Source organism: Esox lucius, chromosome 24 (genome assembly GCF_011004845.1).
Source record: "Esox lucius isolate fEsoLuc1 chromosome 24, fEsoLuc1.pri, whole genome shotgun sequence".
NCBI lineage: Eukaryota > Metazoa > Chordata > Actinopteri > Esociformes > Esocidae > Esox > Esox lucius.
The window spans coordinates 18,606,993-18,624,410 of NC_047592.1; the positions used below are offsets into that span (position 1 = coordinate 18,606,993).

Here is a 17,418-nt window from a genome sequence, read left to right on the forward strand (position 1 = left end):
ACACCACATACATTGCATTGCAAGCTTCTCTCATTGACTCAATTTCAAAGAGCTGCAAAAGCTGGTTGATGTGTAACTGTAGCTAGCTAGCAAATGTCAGCTAACCGCTAGCAAACAAAGCGTGACCTGTAATTCATGGCAGTGAAAATGAATAAACTATATAAAAAGCATAACGGCGCCCACAACGGGTAACGTAACTTCTAGAAGGTTTTTACAATGGTTTTGATCGGTTGTCAGCTCTTCCAGGAAATGTTAAGATGTTCTATAGAAGTCGCTAATATAATTTGTTTTTGTGTATTAGTGTTGGCTGTTTGTTGGTACGTAAGTAACACTTCTTGTCCCGATTTGAATGCTTTCTACCTGGTTCATATCATAGTGTGGTCTTGAAGCAATAACAATCAGGAAATAAAGTTATAAACACTGTTTGAGCTAAATGTGAGTAAATAACAGTGCGGTCTGACCAACCATTGTTACGTCACTTGTACCTAGGCGTTCTAATGGTGCGTTCTAAACAATATGTTCTAATCACACCGGTGTGATCGTACGTGTCAAAGGATTAAACTCACCAGTAACCTGTATGTAGACTGGTTCACTGTACTGGGTGTAGTAGACAGGGTCTCCTCTCCCAGCTCTACACCTGTACTGTCCTCCATCAGAGACACTGACCTGTCTGAGTGTGTAGGAGGATCCAGAGGTTGTAGCTACTGGTTCAGAGTCTTGTCTGTCTCTGTACCAGTAAAACCTCCATCCAAAAGACTCTACAGTACAGGTCAGTGTAACACTGTCTCCTATAAATACGTCCTGTTGGTCTGAACTCAGTGTGGCCTTTGGCTGATTAGCTGTTGGAATTTAAAGGGTTTGAATTGAAAGATTATTTTAACTTGTACACACTACTGCTAACACTGCTAATCTACAGTATGCTACCAACCAACAACAAGTTAGTGGTAAAGTTTTTATAGTAAACTCACCAGTGACTCTGATGCTGAGGGAAACACTGCGTTGTGACGACTGGGGACGATCTGTTCTAGTCCCTTGACACTGGTACTGACTCACCTGGTCAGACAGAGTGGTGATGGTTTTAGAAGGTGAACCAGCACTCTGTAGTTTTTCATTTTTGTACCACCAGTATGTCCAGTCTGTGTAGTCTGGTATGTCACACTGCAGAGTAACAGTCTCTCCAAAGTAGATGAGACCATGAGGAGAGACCCTCACTGAGGCTGTTGGTGGACCTGTAGAAACACAAATATAAATGAAGACAAAGAGTCAGCAAGCCAGTATTTCAGATGCATGATCTTTCCTCTTTATACTGTAGTACTGTATTAATGACACTTACAACATAAATAGTGGCACACTGATAATGATTACATGATTTCCTCAAATAATAGTGTTCCATGAAAAAGAGACAAGGATATTGTGATAGAATTGCATTTATTTTTAATATAATTTAGTTTACCTGTACCACTGATGGGGTTCTATTCTTGATTAATGATTTACAACAGCTTCATTTGTTGTAATACACATGATATTCAAGAGAATTTACCCAATCCTAGATTCATTTACATCCATGTAAGATAATTAAAACATGTCTTTTATACTCACCAGTAACCTGTATGTGGACTGGTTCACTGTACTGGGTGTAGTAGACAGGGTCTCCTCTCCCAGCTCTACACCTGTACTGTCCTCCATCAGAGACACTGACCTGTCTGAGTGTGTAGGAGGATCCAGAGGTTGTAGCTACTGGTTCAGAGTCTTGTCTGTGTCTGTACCAGTAAAACCTCCATCCAGAAGACTCTACAGTACAGGTCAGTGTCACACTGTCTCCTGTCAATATATCCTTTTGGTCTGAACTCAGTGTGGCCTTTGGCTGATTAGCTGTTTGGATTTAAGTGGTATGAGTTGAAAATCCTCTATACTAACACACAGTACTTCTAACACATCTATGCTACCAACGAACAACAAGTTAGTGATAGAGTTTTTACAGTGAACTCACCAGTGACACGGATTTTGAGGAAAACACTGCGTTGTGACAACTGGGGACGATCTGTTCTTCTCCCCTGACACTGGTACTGACTCACCTGGTCAGACAGAGTGGTGATGGTTTTAGAAGGTGAACCCGGACTCTGTAGTTGTTTATTTTGGTACCACCTGTATGTCCAGTCTGTGTAGCTTGATATGTCACACTGCAGAGTAACAGTCTCTCCAGAGTAGAGGAGACCATGAGGAGAGACACTCACTGAGGCTGTTGGTGGAGCTGTAAAAACACAAATATAAAAGAAGACAAAGAGTCAGCAAGCCAATATTTCAGATGCATGATCTTTCCTCTGTATACTGGAGTACTGTATTAATGACACTTACAACATAAAAAGTGGCACACTGATAATGATTACATGATTTCCTCAAATAATAGTGTTCCATAAAAAAGAAACAAGGATATTGTGATAGAATTGCACTTATTTTTAATATAATTTAGTTTACCTGTACCACTGATGGGGATCTATTCTTGATTAATGATTTACAACAGCTTTATTTGTTGTAATACACATGATATTCAAGAGAATTTACCCAATCTTAGATTCATTTACATCCATGTAAGATAATTAAAACATGCATTTTATACTCACCAGTAACCTGTATGTGGACTGGTTCACTGTACTGGGTGTAGTAGACAGGGTCTCCTCTCCCAGCTCTACATCTGTACTGTCCTCCATCAGAGACACTGACCTGTCTGAGTGTGTAGGAGGATCCAGAGGTTGTAGCTACTGGTTCAGAGTCTTGTCTGTGTCTGTACCAGTAAAACCTCCATCCAGAAGACTCTACAGTACAGGTCAGTGTCACACTGTCTCCTGTCAATATATCCTTTTGGTCTGAACTCAGTGTGGCCTTTGGCTGATTAGCTGTTTGGATTTAAGTGGTATGAGTTGAAAATCCTCTATACTAACACACAGTACTTCTAACACATCTATGCTACCAACGAACAACAAGTTAGTGATAGAGTTTTTACAGTGAACTCACCAGTGACACGGATTTTGAGGAAAACACTGCGTTGTGACAACTGGGGACGATCTGTTCTTCTCCCCTGACACTGGTACTGACTCACCTGGTCAGACAGAGTGGTGATGGTTTTAGAAGGTGAACCCGGACTCTGTAGTTGTTTATTTTGGTACCACCTGTATGTCCAGTCTGTGTAGCTTGATATGTCACACTGCAGAGTAACAGTCTCTCCAGAGTAGAGGAGACCATGAGGAGAGACACTCACTGAGGCTGTTGGTGGAGCTGTAAAAACACAAATATAAAAGAAGACAAAGAGTCAGCAAGCCAATATTTCAGATGCATGATCTTTCCTCTGTATACTGGAGTACTGTATTAATGACACTTACAACATAAAAAGTGGCACACTGATAATGATTACATGATTTCCTCAAATAATAGTGTTCCATAAAAAAGAGACAAGGATATTGTGATAGAATTGCACTTATTTTTAATATAATTTAGTTTACCTGTACCACTGATGGGGATCTATTCTTGATTAATGATTTACAACAGCTTTATTTGTTGTAATACACATGATATTCAAGAGAATTTACCCAATCTTAGATTCATTTACATCCATGTAAGATAATTAAAACATGTATTTTATACTCACCAGTAACCTGTATGTGGACTGGTTCACTGTACTGGGTGTAGTAGACAGGGTCTCCTCTCCCAGCTCTACACCTGTACTGTCCTCCATCAGAGACACTGACCTGTCTGAGTGTGTAGGAGGATCCAGAGGTTGTAGCTACTGGTTCAGAGTCTTGTCTGTGTCTGTACCAGTAAAACCTCCATCCAGAAGACTCTACAGTACAGGTCAGTGTCACACTGTCTCCTGTCAATATATCCTTTTGGTCTGAACTCAGTGTGGCCTTTGGCTGATTAGCTGTTTGGATTTAAGTGGTATGAGTTGAAAATCCTCTATACTAACACACAGTACTTCTAACACATCTATGCTACCAACGAACAACAAGTTAGTGATAGAGTTTTTACAGTGAACTCACCAGTGACACGGATTTTGAGGAAAACACTGCGTTGTGACGACTGGGGACGATCTGTTCTTCTCCCCTGACACTCGTACTGACTCACCTGGTCAGACAGAGTGGTGATGGTTTTAGAAGGTGAACCCGGACTCTGTAGTTGTTTATTTTGGTACCACCTGTATGTCCAGTCTGTGTAGCTTGATATGTCACACTGCAGAGTAACAGTCTCTCCAGAGTAGAGGAGACCATGAGGAGAGACACTCACTGAGGCTGTTGGTGGAGCTGTAAAAACACAAATATAAAAGAAGACAAAGAGTCAGCAAGCCAATATTTCAGAAGCATGATCTTTCCTCTGTATACTGGAGTACTGTATTAATGACACTTACAACATAAATAGTGGCACACTGATAATGATTACATGATTTCCTCAAATAATAGTGTTCCATAAAAAAGAGACAAGGATATTGTGATAGAATTGCACTTATTTTTAATATAATTTAGTTTACCTGTACCACTGATGGGGATCTATTCTTGATTAATGATTTACAACAGCTTAATTTGTTGTAATACACATGATATTCAAGAGAATTTACCCAATCCTAGATTCATTTACATCCATGTAAGATAATTAAAACATGTCTTTTATACTCACCAGTAACCTGTATGTGGACTGGTTCACTGTACTGGGTGTAGTAGACAGGGTCTCCTCTCCCAGCTCTACACCTGTACTGTCCTCCATCAGAGACACTGACCTGGCTGAGTGTGTAGGAGGATCCAGAGGTTGTAGCTACTGGTTCAGAGTCTTGTCTGTGTCTGTACCAGTAAAACCTCCATCCAGAAGACTCTACAGTACAGGTCAGTGTCACACTGTCTCCTGTCAATACTTCATTTTGGTCTGAACTCAGTGTGGCCTTTGGCTTGATATCTGTTGGTTTGAGTAGAATGATCTAGTGTACCAAACAAAACTGCTATTTTCAGCATGATGACAACAAATGAAACAACATTGTCAACACAAACAATGACAAGGTAATAGTATTTTAGTTTAATAGTGAATTTACCAGTGACACTGACATGGAGGGAAACACTTAATGATGTTGACTGGGGACGATCTGTTCTAGTCCCATAACACTGGTACTGATTCACCTGGTCAGCCACAGTGCTGATGGTTTTAGATGGTGAACCAGGACTCTGTTGTTGTCCATCTGGGTACCACCAGTATGTCCAGTCTGTGTAGTCTGATATGTCACACTGCAGAGTAACAGTCTCTCCAGAGTAGAGGAGACCATGAGGAGAGACACTCACTGAGGCACTTGGCAAAGCTGTTGAAACATCAGTATTAATTTACAAAGTATGATTATTCCTCAGCATAATATTGTATTAATGGCACTTACACAATAAATACTGGCACACAGACCATGTTAAGAAGATGGCAACCTGTGAAGTGTCTTCTGTTGCTTCATTTGTTTAATGATTGCAGTGGTACCCAGCACAAGAAACATCGGTACTCTATATACAGTATATAACACAAGTTTTTTTTATTTTGTCTTTTTACCAAAATATATTTAAGTTACAGTTATATAATGAATATGGGCTTAAAGTGCAGTCTCTCAGCTTTTATTTGAGGATATTCACATCCAAACTGGAGGAAAGGTTTAGGAATTACATCTCATTAATATTAAGCCCCCTATTTTTCAAGTGACCAAAAGTATTTGGACAGTTGACCCAAAAGCTGTTTCATGGACAGGATTGGGCTTTTCCTTTGTTATTTTTTCAACAATTAAGCCATTAAAAGATCAGGAGTTGATTCCAGGTGTGGCATTCGCATTTGGAAGCTGTTGCTATGAACCCACAGCATGTGGTCAAAGGAGCTCTCAAAGCAAGTGTAACAGGCCATCCTTAAGCTGCAAAAAAAAGTTATAGAGAGAGATATCAGAAGCATTAGGAGTGGCCGAATCAACAGTTTGGTACATTCTGAGAAAAAAAGAACGCACTAGTAAGCTCTGCAACACAAAAAGGCCCGGACGTCTACAGAAGACAGCCGAGGTGGATGATCGTAGGATCCTTTCCATGGTAAAGAAAAAACCCTTCACCTCATCCAGCCAAGTGAAGAACACTCTCCAGGAGTAAGGCAAATCATTATCCAAGTCTACCATAAAGAGAAGACTTCACGAGAGCAAATACAAATATTCACCACAAGGTCAAAACCATTCATAAGCCTCCTGAATAGAAAGGCAAAATTAGACTTTGCCAAAAAACATCTAAAAAAGCCAGCCCAGTTCTGGAACAGCATTCTTTGGACAGATGAAACTAAGATCAACCTGTACCTGAATGATGCGAAGAAAAAGTAAGGAGAAGGCTTGGAACAGCTCATGACCCGAAGCATACCACATCATCTGTCAAACATGATGATGACACGGCTTCCAGTGGCACTGGGTCACTAGTGTTTATTGATGATGTGACAGAAGACAGAAGCAGCCAGATTCTGAAGTGTATAGGAATATATTGTCTGCTCAGTTTCTGCCAAATTCAGCAAAGTTGATTGGACACTTTATAGATGGACAATGACACAAAACATACTGCAAAAGCAACCCAGTAGTTTTTAAAGGCAAAAAAGTGGAATATTCTGAAATGGCAGAGTCAATCACCGGATCTCAAACTGATCGATAATTTGATGAAGACAAAACTTGAGGCAGAAAGACCCACGAACAAACAACTGAAGACAGCAGCAGTAAAGGCCTGGCAAAACATCACAAAGGAGGAAACCCAGCGTTTGGTGATGCCCATGTGTTCCAGACTTCAAGCACTCATTGCCTGCAAAGGATTCTCAACAAAGTATTAAAAATGAACATTTTATTTATGATGGTTTTAATTTGCCCAATTACATTTGAGCCTCTGAAATAAGAGGACTGTGTATGAAAATGGTTGCAATTCCTAAACGTTTCATGCAATATTTTTGTTCAACCACTTGAATTAAAGCTGAAAGTTTGCATTTCAATTGCATCTCGGTTCTTTCATTTAAAATCCATTGCGGTGGAGTGCAGAGCCAAAATTATGAAAATTGTGTCAATGTCCAAATATTTCTGGACCATCTGTTACTGTAATACTTTTTGGAGTTAAAACGGAAACATTGTCAATGGTAAAGATATGTACCTTCCAAAAACATTATTTTTTGGAGGAAATTTTTTTTGTATATTAATGAACAAATATATTTTTATTTTGGATTGGAGAGGCTCAGTCATTGGCCAAATGGACGGCAAATGTATACCTTCAAAAAAAAAAAAGGAAAACATTTGTTTTATTGTGGAGAATGAAATCAACTATACAACTTCATTATCAGGAGTGGGGAAAACACCTGGGTGCCCCCAGAAGAACAGAATTAAGTGACATTATCAAAAGAATAGGGCATTATATCCAACTTTTTTATTTTTAAATAGAATTGTCTCCATCATGCAGTAATGAAATGAAGACCTCTGAAGCTTTCAAAATTATAGTTGTAAACATAAAAAATTGAATTGTTATATACAATTCTATATAAAAGGTGCAGTGGTCTCTTAATTATTCAGGAGCTGTATGTTGTCTTCCATGAATGGTATATTGGTCGGATTGGAAATGTGAATGACCAGCTACTTTAGGGTAATAACTATACCCCTTTTCCTAATGTATTCTGCAGATCTTTTTCAGGAGGTTATGAAGTGGAGCAATGATTTTTTTGCATGTAGGCAGAAACAATGATTTAGATACTATAAGCACCTCACACCACCTACTGTAATGATTAGACCAAAATTGCACTGTTACAATAGTATTATTGTACAATTATTGTACAATGACTGTAATTGTTTATGTTGAATGTTGTCTTGGTTTGCTTTAGTTTGTTTAAGTATAAAGCATTTAAGTATAAAGCCTCCAACTACTGTCTTTGAGGACCATCAAAGATTCCGAAAAACCAAATAAAAAATGATAAAAATACATTAAAGGTGCATGGTATTGTGGTGTCAAATGGAAAATGGGCACACTCTCTCTCTTCCATTGGCATCATTGCAGTAAGAAATCCTTTGAGAACTGATGGGTCAATTAGTTGTTAAGGTTCGATACAGTTCGCTCAGTTTCTGGCCAAGTTTGTAAAAATGCTCACTATATACAGTCAACTCAAGACATATTGGCACCCTTCATGAAATTGAGCAAAGGTGAATGCAGAAAATAAACAAAACAAAACATTAGCAAATGATTAAAGCCTATGTTGGGCTCAAACATAAAGGGAGAGCTGTAGACTTTAATTTCACACTATAATAAAAAATAGAAATAAATATTGAGTAGCAAAATTTATATTTGAAATGTAACCAAACCAAGTGACATCTGTTATGCTATTCAATGCATTTTAGTTGGTTTCAGTCTCCACCCACACGGAAAACTCATGCAAAGCATATATGCACATATTATGTAGAGGATTTCTTAACATATATTTATGTGACCTGAATATGTTCATGAAATATATAACTTGCCCATAATACAATGCATGTCATATATTTTAATTTTGAATATTATGTGTTAAAATAATAATTAAATATATGAATATGCAGTAGTTTAACAAGATTGTTTCAAAATTAATTGTGTTTCACAAAGGAGATAAAGTGATAATGATAGCATTATGTTGATTATCTTACCATTACCACTGATGAGGAGAGATGAGCTGCAACACTGATAGTACCAACATGTACTCATGCCCTGACACTGGTACTGACCAGCCTGGTCTGGGAGAATGATGGTGATGGTTTCACTGGTCCGACTGGGAAGGCACTGACCGTCTCTATACCAGACATAAGCCTCTGTGTATTCTGGTGTGTAACACTGTAGAGTGACTCTGTCTCCTGTGTACAGTGGCAACTGGGGAGAGACTATTTTCACCCAGGGCAGATCTGTGGAAACAACAAAAATGAATATAACTACATCAGTTCTTGTATATTTATTTCTCAACCCTTCAGAGACAAACATCTGGTATAATTCCCAATCAATAACAATGTTTCAGAAAATTATGATTTAATCAGCTGAATTGCATCTTTAACAAATAGCCATAACCTTATCAATGGCAAGAACTTTCCTTCATTTAAATAACAACTCTTAGACGTTAAGTTTGGAATGTGTGACTGCAAATATTTTTTAGGTGTGTGAAAGTGCCAGTGTTGGGAAGTAGTGAACAACATGTAGCTGATCTTGTTATTTAACTACAATGTGCTGTAACTTAAGTGGTAATGAACTTTCCTGAGTAGTTAACTACTTTTCTGCCATGTAATGGTGTAATTAACTAAAGGAACGACACTACATTTCTAGCATTATTCAAAGTTGTTAAACCTATGCCATTTATTTAAGTGCAATAGGCCAAACAAAATGTGGCTACAGTTGATACAGTATGTCTGTTACTCAGACAAAGAAAAGCAAAACATTATAACAATTCAATGTATTATGTGCTCTTGAGAAACATCTTTCATAGTTGTTGAGCAGTAAAAGCATGAGAAGATGGTTAGACATGACGTTACAATGACAGGAGCAGCTTCAAATGAAGGGGGAATACAGTTATGATCCAGATACAACAATAGCTAACTGTTCAAATGGGAAGTTGAAAGTTACATATTTGTTTCGGATAATTTTATTAAATATTTTTATGTATTATTATACTATTTATTTATTTTTTCTGTTAGAAAATGAAATGGACGAAGACAATTTCAAAATTACTTGCTTCTCACGTGTTCAGTAAAATATACTAATGTAAAAGTAAATAAAAGCTCAGATGTGTTTTGGTAGAATATACTGCCTAAATTGTCAAGTTTTTTTTTAATGAAAATATTATATAATATACATTACAGGGGGGTATAGGCTTATCCGATTATGATTATGGTATGTCAGTTATTTTTCATTTTAAGTACAGTATTCAATTACTGTTATTTACTGTGCAAAAGCCACCTGAGATTCTTTTTAAATTATTGATTTGAACAGTAAGTTATTAATTGTTCAGATGTACTGTAAGAAAAGGGTGTTTTGACTTTTATGACATCATTCCAAGAAGGATTGTAACTGTTCTGAAGACATAGCGTGGTCCTAGTCCATATTATGTCCTTGATATATTGTTAGGTGTTTCCGTTATCTTGTCCACCTCCTGTATGCCACTATGTGTGGAGTTCACAGACATGGCTTTTTCAACCTAGTAGATTTATCAGTGGACATGGTAAACAAATGTATTATCACGGCTGTGCTAAATCATAAAGACTTAGAGGTATTATCAAATGAATGAATGTCTACATTACATTGAGCTTGACCACAGTAGGTGAGGGTACTCAGCACTATAACAAAGATAAAGAAAGTCAGTATAGTACAGTAGCAACACAGTATTGTAAACCATGCAGTAGAAATAGAATAGTAATATTATCCTTAGTGCAGTTTGTGCTTATAATTCACATAAAACACAGATACAATGTCAGTACTCACAGAGTAACTCAAAGTGCCAGGAGTGATCCATTCTTTCTTAGTGAGTAACTCTCTGACCAGCAGTTCTCCTTAAAAAGCCCTCTACTTCTAACATGATGTAATAGAAAAAACTTCATCATGTGACATGGTTAAAAAAATAATTCAGAAGATGCTTTTGACTTAAAGGCAGTCAACGAGAGTCAATGAGAAAGAAAAATATCATACATTTTCAAACATACAATTTTTATCAATTCATTGCAAAGATAAATATCATATAGCAGAATTTCATATCAACAAATTGCAGTCAGGGATAAAAGTTTTTTTTTCAATATATTGTAGTTAGTGGGAAAACATTTCTGTCACAAACTTGACAAGAGTAACAGCTTCAGCCTCTCTCCTTTAGTGGCATAACTAAACGACACAAGCATGTCTCCTCAAGCCCATAGATGAAAATGTCAGATGGGGGGCAAGTCTAGTCCCATGTCTTGATGGGTAAAACTCCGCACAGTTCACTATATTTTCTTTAAATGTAAACAAATATAGATTTTTACAGAGTTTAAACGAGAAACTTGTGTCAGTGTGCTAGAAGGGAATAAATGATTTCAATGTACTCTTGTTGCAGTAATTCAGTTAACCTCCAGAAGGTGGGGGCACATTGGAACATCCCCTTGGAATTGTGATGTGTACATTATAGAATTGTTTTAAGATGGTGTGTTGCAAACACCTCTCTTCCATCAGTGTCGGGCCGATGCCCCAGGAAGAACCGCTGGGCCCAGGTCCAGGTCTTTGAATGCAGCCCAGTTACTAAATGGCTAAAAGGGCCTCTAGGAAGGCTTAAAGCATCCCTATAAAGGCTAAAAGGGACCCTAGGAAGACTTAAAGGTCTCTAGGAAAGCATCTACGGGCAGCTGAGAGTGTCAATGTGTCTGTTCACAAACATAGTAATTTTGTGTTTTGTGTGTTGTAGGGATGCTCAGTTTGCACTGACTTAAATGGAACAGCATGGCAAACATCACATCTTGTTATATATTTCTCCAGAAATCACATGATAACATTTCAAAGGTTATAATGGGCTGCATCTTCCTACATGATGACGTTCTGATTAGATCACAGCTCTTAATTGTCCCACAGACAAAAAGAGAGACATTGCATAGAAATCATTAAAAAACTATGAGTGTTACATCCTCACATCAGTGTTTATTTTCAGACCAACTTCTCCTTTTGATTGGCTACATGGCCACGGAATGGTTGGTTCTGCATTATTTAAAGAATGGAGGATGTAACAAGAATAGAGACCTGAGTCGTGGACATTCCACAGAAGGGGCAAAACAATGTTTATTTAGTAGGTTAGTGTAGTGATTATGAGAAACGCTAGAATGGTCATCATCCATCATCATTCTACCTAGCAAATCGATCGGTACATATTCATGTGCAACGAACAGACAGATCAGAACTTTTCAGAATTGATTTGACCTAGGTTACATCTTGTGCTACAGAGTAATTGGAGGGTAGGCTAATCAATATAGCATCAATTAGGCAAGATCACGTAGCTACAACTGCAGTCCATCCCATAGAAACAACCATGATTTTAATAGGATATTTTCTATCGATTGCTGTGCAACGAGTCATTCTACAGTACATAAAGTGTAGTTGAACAAAATAATAGGAATGAAAAATGTGTTGATTTCCTTCTAGACAAAACTGAACGTGTCATTTAAAAACATTTTACCTTGAATGAGTCAGTTCCCTGTGTCTCTCCCTGTTGGTGTCCACAAGTTTGCTCTTACTGTATTTTGTCAGCTACGGGCAATAAGGGCTGAGAACCTTGTGAAGGGCTTTGGAAATGGTGAGACTTTGGAATAGATTGGTGGATTTAGCCAGAGTAGACAACAATATTTTAATACAGTCTCTCGATCTTGGAGATTTGTGCATCTGAAATGTTTGATAAATTTCAACAGTCTTAATAAGTGCAAAAACCAAACTAAGAGAGACGTAGAGTGGGTATACAATGTCGCCCCCCTTTGAAATTGTTCACCTTTAGTTGCGTTACACAGCCTGATGTGAAAACACATACAATCTGACCGGCTATATGAACACACAGTAAACCAGAATATCCAAGTGAATATAAATATTTTTTAATTCCATCCATGTCTGTGATGGCTCCTTGCACTTCATAACCCTTAAGTTATATAAGGGTCAAATTAAACAGTTTTAAGACTTTGATTTCTCTGAAATACCATAAATTTTTTTACGATATCCTCAGAAATGTGTTAATGAACATATGACCAATTGTTTAACTGTTTAAAAGAACACTAAAAAATGCTTTACATTTGTAATGTTAGGGTCAAAATGACCTGATGGTGGAGAATCGATGAAAATGCTTGTTGAAAATACTGCTGTATATAATAAGTGCAGATATGAAGTGGAATCTGTCTCACTACCCCTCAAAACACACACACACACACATGCACACACATACTGTGAATACAAACTTTGCCTGCCATGGTCAGTGTTTGCTTCAGCACTTCTTTACCAGGTCATATCATGGCAAAGGCTTTGTTGTGTAGTGTGTGGGAAGGGTCAGGAAGTTCTGTTCATATCTTTCCCGGGGTGATATAACTTATCGGGCTTCCTACACCCCCTTTCTATATTTTACTTTGCAGACTACTACTCCAAAAACGAATCAGTGTCTAGCTTGTGGGATACAAAGACAGGATTAGATGTATTCCGAGAATCCATCACTTATTCTCCAGAGAAGTTTGCTTCGATAACTGTGACACAAGACTAGCAAGTTGTGTGAGAGACAAACAGCATATGTAAGAGCCTTCCCAGAAACCTAGCCTCTGAGAACATTATGGCGTATCACGAAGAGATGACCAGCCTTGCTCCATCTGATTCCCTAACTTTTGATCTAGACATATTTCTAAGGAGCACATTGTCTAGAACATTCAAATGTATTGGTTAAATTTGTCAATCATAGCAAATATAGATGCATCTTGCTTTTTGGGATAAAAAAAGTTTATCACAAGGTTAATGTGGTCTAAATGGACTACATAATCAAAAGAAAAAACAGTAAATGTTATAATTTATATGAATAATTGTGACATCTTCACATAGCACAGTGGTTCCCCTTCCTCTCCGGTGCTCCACCTCACCGGTGTACTAACCACATCCACCTCACCGGTGTAGTAACCACATCCACCTCACCGGTGTAGTAACCACATCCACCTCACCGGTGTACTAACCACTTCCACCTCACCGGTGCACTAACCACTTCCACCTCACCGGTGAACTAACCACTTCCACCTCACCGGTGAACTAACCACTTCCACCTCACCGGTGTACTAATCACTTCCACCTCACCGTTGTACCAACCACCGTTAGGAGAGTGATGGCACCAGTACATCCTGAGGACACACCTATTTCCAATCACTGTTTAGTTGTGTTTATATTCTGTTGTTCACTACCTGCACTGCAAGGATTATTTGTCTGTCATGGCCGTGTTTTGTTCAGACTGATTGTTATCGTCCATTTTGTTACTTTTCCCTTTTTGCCTCAGTTTTACGCACGCTCGTTACACTCACGCCATCACAGAATAATCTGTCCACCCAGAGGCACTTTTTTTTGTGTTCTTTTTTGCCACACCACTCATCCCGGGAATAAGCCAGGGCAGGCATTATGGAGAGTACGGGCTCCCTGTGGGGGGCTACGGAGTGAGACGATATACTCCATTCTATGGAGGGACAGATCGCCGGATTGGTAACAGCTCTCGGCGATATGACGTCTCAGCTGGCAACAGGAGAGCCCTGTTGAGCTGGCCAGGGTGGCCGCGCCTCGCCAGATCCACTGTGTGGAGTCTAGTTGCACTCAGGTAAGACAACCCTGGAGAGCTCGGCCTGAGAAATATAACGGCAATCTGGAGGGTTGTGGTGGTTTCCTTCTCCAGTGTGATTTGTATTTCGGTGACAAACCACTCACCGAGAAGGTGACCACGATGAACACTCTCTTAACTGGGCACGCCCTCGAATGGGCAACAGCGCTATGGAACAGTGGGTCTTAGGACTTTCATAGCACAGTTCCGTGCTGTATTTGACCGTCCCGCAGATGGTCGTGATGAGGCGAGCAGCTTATGTGCTTGAGGCAGGGCAATGTGCCCTGTCGTTCTGGACGGTGGCGGTGTCCAGCGGATGAAACCAGCCGGCTCTGAGGACCACCTTCTGCAGGGGCTTGCTGATGGAGGTCCAGAGGGAGCTGGCTTGTGTGAATGGTTCCATGTCGCTGGGTGCCATCATTGCCCGGGCGATTGCCATTGATGGGCAGCTCCGGGACTGTGAATCCACCTCTCCCCATCTCGGATAGAGTTTGGTATTGCCCCTTCATCCTGTCGTCCATACACCTTGTCATCCTGGGTCTTCCATGGCTCCAAAAGCACGACGCCAACATTGCCCAGAGCAAGTGGAAGATCCTGGGATGGTTGACAGGATGCCGGAAGACCTGCCTGAGGGTGACATGTGGAGCCATGTCCGTGGAGAGCCCTGCGGTTGCTCTCCCAGCCAACATCCTGCCAGAGTACACAAATCTGGGCGGGCTGTTCTTCACCGATAAGGCCAGGTGTCTCCCTCCTCACCGCTCCTGGGAGTGACATTGACATCCTGCCAGAGGTCGTGCCCCCCAGGAACAAAAGCTACACAATCTCTGTGGCCAAAATGCACGCAATGGAGACCTACTGTACATCATGGAGACGCTGGAGCAGGGGCACATCGGCCATTCCACCTATGGCCTTGTATATACTACTGGGAACTCAACAACATCAACATTAAATAACTTGAAAACGTCAGGGCAGCACGGTGCCTCTACCCCCGCCAGGCCCGGTGGACCCTCTTCCTCGAGTCTTTCCAGTTCACCCTGACATACCATGCAGGAACCAAGAACGTCAGGGTGGACGCACTCTCCTGTCTACAGGATCGGGGGGACAGAGTTTTCAAAGGACGTACCAATTCTACCACCCTTGTTTGTCCTGGGTCCTGTCTCATGGGACATTGATGAGGACCATTCAATGGGCAGGGAGACGGGACCCACCGTTGGTGACCTGGGTGCACAACACACCAGTTACATTCGAACACTGGAGGCGCTCAGGGTGATGTATTGGTGGTCTGGTATGGGGAGGACTGTGACACTACATCATGTGGTGGGTGATGTATTGGTGGTCTGGTATGGGGAGGACTGTGACACTACATCATGTGGTGGGTGATGTATTGGTGGTCTGGTATGGGGAGGACTGTGACACTACATCATGTGGTGGGTGATGTATTGGTGGTCTGGTATGGGGAGGACTGTGACACTACATCATGTTGTGGGTGATGTATTGGTGGTCTGGTATGGGGAGGACTGTGACACTACATCATGTTGTGGGTGATGTATTGGTGGTCTGGTATGGGGAGGACTGTGACACTACATCATGTTGTGGGTGATGTATTGGTGGTCTGGTATGGGGAGGACTGTGACACTACATCATGTTGTGGGTGATGTATTGGTGGTCTGGTATGGGGAGGACTGTGACACTACATCATGTTGTGGGTGATGTACTGGTGGTCTGGTATGGGGAGGACTGTGACACTACATCATGTCGTGGGTGATGTATTGGTGGTCTGGTATGGGGAGGACTGTGACACTACATCATGTTGTGGGTGATGTATTGGTGGTCTGGTATGGGGAGGACTGTGACACTACATCATGTTGTGGGTGATGTATTGGTGGTCTGGTATGGGGAGGACTGTGACACTACATCATGTTGTGGGTGATGTATTGGTGGTCTGGTATGGGGAGGACTGTGACACTACATCATGTTGTGGGTGATGTATTGGTGGTCTGGTATGGGGAGGACTGTGACACTACATCATGTTGTGGGTGATGTATTGGTGGTCTGGTATGGGGAGGACTGTGACACTACATCATGTTGTGGGTGATGTATTGGTGGTCTGGTATGGGGAGGACTGTGACACTACATCATGTTGTGGGTGATGTATTGGTGGTCTGGTATGGGGAGGACTGTGACACTACATCATGTGGTGGGTGATGTATTGGTGGTCTGGTATGGGGAGGACTGTGACACTACATCATGTGGTGGGTGATGTATTGGTGGTCTGGTATGGGGGGACTGTGACACTACATCATGTGGTGGGTGATGTACTGGTGGTCTGGTATGGGGAGGACTGTGACACTACATCATGTTGTGGGTGATGTATTGGTGGTCTGGTATGGGGAGGACTGTGACACTACATCATGTGGTGGGCGATGTATTGGTGGTCTGGTATGGGGAGGACTGTGACACTACATCATGTGGTGGGTGATGTATTGGTGGTCTGGTATGGGGAGGACTGTGACACTACATCATGTGGTGGGTGATGTATTGGTGGTCTGGTATGGGGAGGACTGTGACACTACATCATGTTGTGGGTGATGTATTGGTGGTCTGGTATGGGGAGGACTGTGACACTACATCATGTCGTGGGTGATGTACTGGTGGTCTGGTATGGGGAGGACTGTGACACTACATCATGTTGTGGGTGATGTATTGGTGGTCTGGTATGGGGAGGACTGTGACACTACATCATGTTGTGGGTGATGTATTGGTGGTCTGGTATGGGGAGGACTGTGACACTACATCATGTGGTGGGTGATGTATTGGTGGTCTGGTATGGGGAGGACTGTGACACTACATCATGGTCTAAGGCACCGTGATGTGTTCAGGTGTGTCTCAGTAATACTGCCCCTGCATATTGAAACAGGTCAATATTGTAGATAAATGCAAAAATAAAATGTTTACAATTACTGAGGTCTTCCAGAAGATTTCCACTTCCCCTCCATTGCCCAGTCCGTCACGACGTCTATCTGTCTAACTGTGAAAAGGCCATTACGTAGGGGACATTATGTGGCTGAGTAATACAAC

At 40.8% G+C, this 17,418-nt stretch overlaps 1 long non-coding RNA gene across 1 annotated transcript; it reads right to left on the reverse strand.

Annotated features, from left to right (window-relative positions):
* Positions 1 to 2,716: 2,716 nt before the first annotated feature.
* LOC114830273 lies at positions 2,717 to 3,684 on the reverse strand. Its single transcript, XR_004575388.1, has 3 exons — positions 3,644 to 3,684; positions 3,013 to 3,273; positions 2,717 to 2,894 (listed from the first exon to the last, which is right to left on the reverse strand). It is a non-coding gene; the product is annotated as an uncharacterized LOC114830273 (long non-coding RNA).
* Positions 3,685 to 17,418: the final 13,734 nt, after the last annotated feature.